Here is a 3,944-nt window from a genome sequence, read left to right on the forward strand (position 1 = left end):
ACTTGTTAGTCAGTTTCCCAGTAAAGGATGTTCTTAGCGTAAAATGTGGCTCCTGCAATATTAGAACCCGTTAATTTTGCCAATTTTATTTTCAGCAGGGGAAAAAGAAAGACATTTCAGGCCACATCTCCATGCTTAAGCCTCTACACCTTGGTTCCTTTCAAATGTGTCTTCAGTGAGAAACACTGTCCTTCACCCAGGCAGATCAAGCTCTCTTACCAGACTTCATCCCTCATGCACCAGTACAGAAACAGCAGTGGCTCAGAAAGGGGGAGGACAGGCAGCAAAATGTAGCCCAGCCCAGAGATCTAGGGGAACAGTCAGATGCATAGGGGAACAGTAAAAATGAAGCTGAACTATACTTCCTTGAAGTCATCTACTTGTAATGGGATATTTTGACAGTCCGGTGTTTTGTATGGAATTTTTTGATAATTTGTTTTGGTTTTGTCTAATATAAAGTAGAAGAATTAAAAATTCTGTCAGAACAGAAATTCTGATTTCTCAACCTAGTGGGTTCTACTGTTGTGTTACTTACACATAAAGTCAAACAACTGCTACCAAAACACAGCCACAAATCAAACTGCTCTCAGTAATTTCTAATTCTGTCTTGGATAAAATCAATACCTAATAGGCTGCAAACCAAGATAAAGGTAAAAAGCAAGAAAGACTCAGTTCCCATCCCTTACATCCACCACTTACCACACTGCATCTCTAATTGGCTGGAAAAGTGTGAGCTGTATAACAAGAGCCCTCATCCACCAGCAGGATGCTTATCTGGTAATTAAAAGGTTGTTCCATCGTTCCTGTATCAGAAAACTTCCTGTATATAATTCATAGAAATTGATGGAAATATCATTTTGGACAACAAAAGCTGTAGCAACAAGGCAAGTGGTATGGGAACGTGGGGGAAGAGAGGACTTGTAAGAACATATGTTTTAGCCAGACGCATAATTAAATAATGCCAAGGAAGGCTCAGTTAGTAAAATAGCCAAGAGCCGCTCAAGTTTTGGGGGGGGTGTGTGACTGTTAGCAGAATGTATGAGTGATCAACCCTCAAGCAAAAAGAGTAATTCACAAGGGAACACAGCCAGTGGTATTCTACTACAAAAATAACCTTTTGGAGATATGGCTTTGGATTTCCTTGTGCAGTGTCCTGGGTCTCAGCCTTCATGAAACTCTGTGAGGAACATCTGGAAGATCTGTTTTCCCTAAACATGCATTATCTGCATAGCTAAGGATAGGCAGCTCATAACCTACCACAAAAAAAAAAAAACCCAAGCAAAAAGACCAATAAGATCACGTTTCTATTTATTAATGTACTATATTCATAGCAGGATTGGGGCATAAACCCATCATAGTCAGCTGGAGCCCTTCTTTTAATCCTTGTGAACTGATCTAGAGTTCATGGGTGAAGAACTGCAAATACAGCAAGAAACTGGGTCAGCAGAACAGCATACTGACTATGACTAAATAAACACATATGCTTTTCAGGTGTCAACGTGTTTACATTTTGAACTTTTAGCAAAATGGGAGTTCTTTCAAAATTATCTGGAATCACTCATCCCATATTACAGTAATAACAGAGCCGTCATTTCTCCTCATGAAGTAAAATGTTACTGTAGGGACTGGTAAAATTGCTCCTGCCTCTGTTAGTGAGGATCCATCAATCACACTGCAAAGCCCGAAGCAATTCTAACTTAAGAAATTGGGAATAGGAAACAGAGGCAGGATCCATTTACTATTCACTCAAGTTCTTTGCCTATTCTTATTCCTCATGTTGCTTTAGGAAACTCTTCTGAAGTTTCTTTTAGGTAGGAGCAATTAACTTCAGGCATGCTACTTCTTTTGTATACTGTATGGGATTTAGTAGCTCTGTTCAAGGCCAGGGAAAAGCATGTGTGAGATAAATATGACAACTGGTCTATTTTTCCTGCAATGACAAACCCAGTTAAAAGCAACAGTGCTGTCTTAAACTAATGTGCATTGAAGATGCAGTAGCATTGTTAGTATTTGCTTTCATGTGCATAACCAATCCCTTTGGAGTTGAGCAGCCATGCCGTTCACAATAAAGTATGGGCAAAGAAAAGTTTCTCTCCATTTCCTCTAACAAAATAACAATCCTCACTTTATAGTCCCTTCAGCTTTCATCTCTCACTTTGTGAACTTTATATGAGAGCACATGTTTCATGAGGACTTACTTAAAAAGAGTACTTTAAAAGAATTATCTGAATAGTATGCTATAACCGTGAAAATAAGGCAATATTTCTCAGACATTGGTATATGCTCTGTTGTTTCTGCTTTCCTTGCTCTTCTACTATGGAACAACGTTGCTAGTATTATTTTGGTAACAGCTGTTTTCTTCTCATCTCTACTTCTTGGGATGTTCATTAAAATACGTAATGACCTGATAGCTACATTCAGCCCCATGCATTTGTAAAGTCTAAGTTAGGTCCACCAGATAGCTTATAGTTTCATTTCTATGGAAGAAAAGAAGCACTGAAAGTAACTGAAAAAAACCCTAAATCCTGAGACATGTCTTTCAGCCAGATCACAATAAGCAAGCTAATAATGCAGATAAACAGACCAAAATACCAGTATTAAGTTTGACCTGTCAGTAGAATTATGCCCCTAAGAACTGCTCAAGTGAAACACAGCTGGTTTCTATGCATAAAACGATAAAAGATCCCTCCATCAAAGGCATGTTGTTCAGACCAAGGCAGCTCAATTTCAGGCATAAACCTGAAAGTGAGTTGCCTTGAAGGCTCCCTATCAGAAAGGTAGTGTCACATCTCCTATAGCTGTCACTGCTAAAGAATAGTGAGTACAGCAAGATGTTCCCTGTACCCCACACAATATAGTTCATGGATGTCAACCTCCTACTGAGGTACAGGTTTGAATGGAGTGAGACAAGAATGTCCTCTCTTGTTACAGACAGTGAAGTTGACTGAGCATTTTAATAGATGGAACACAGCGATGATGTTTTGTTGTTGTTTTTTAAATTAAAAAAAACCAGTAAAACCAAAGTTGATGGATTTGAAAAGCATCAATCAGTTGCTCTGTTCATGCATCCCAGCATTCCATTTATCCCCTAGTGTAGCTCATTGTTCTGAGTTTTCTGAGAGGTGTTACTTGCATATTATGACATACAGTAATTATCCCCTCAACACTGCCTGCCAGGACATGGTGTAATACACAGGATGAGCTGCACGATTACTGGCTGCCAGGAGCATACACAGTGGCAATCCAACTTTTATCATTCCACTAATGTGTAACTAGCTTTATTGCTGGCATGGACTCAAGGTGACTCCCTGGGATGAAAACACTGACTAGCACCTCCATTGGCCCAACTCCGGCCACCGCATAGTTGGAAGACTACCAAAAGTAGCAGAATGCCTCACATTTAACATATGTAAGCAGACTTGTAGTGGTTGAATTATATGGTATCATCCCAGACTGAATGACAAGTTACATTTTCCCTTTGTTAAGTTGGTTTTCATTTTAATGAATAATTTATTAATAAGTCTGTTCTTTTCTCTTATGAGAATGGATTCCTTGAATGGGTGGCACAGCCATTTAGCTGAAGTTTACCAGCATTTCAAATATAGCATCAAATCATTGGAGCGTGACCTCCTTAAAGAGGTCTTGACTACCATAAGAAATCTACTGCCAAATATAGAGCAGTATGGTGAATATATTCTCCCAGGGAATCCTAGTGCACCTGCTCAGGTACATATGTTCATTTTAGAATAAAGCTAGCTTTACAATATTTGCCACTTTTCTGTAGTTTACTGATAGCTACTTGTCAGCCTCGCTGTCCATTTCCATTTGAGATTTCACTGAAATTGTGGGCAGAACTGACAGGCACCTTCCCTCTTTTGTTCCACTAGCAGTTCAGTGTCATTCCTTTAAGGCAATATGGAAACACCAGCACTCGTAAACAAATG

This window comes from Lepidothrix coronata, unplaced genomic scaffold (assembly GCF_001604755.1).
Source record: "Lepidothrix coronata isolate B3197 unplaced genomic scaffold, Lepidothrix_coronata-1.0 Scaffold60, whole genome shotgun sequence".
Classification (NCBI taxonomy): domain Eukaryota; kingdom Metazoa; phylum Chordata; class Aves; order Passeriformes; family Pipridae; genus Lepidothrix; species Lepidothrix coronata.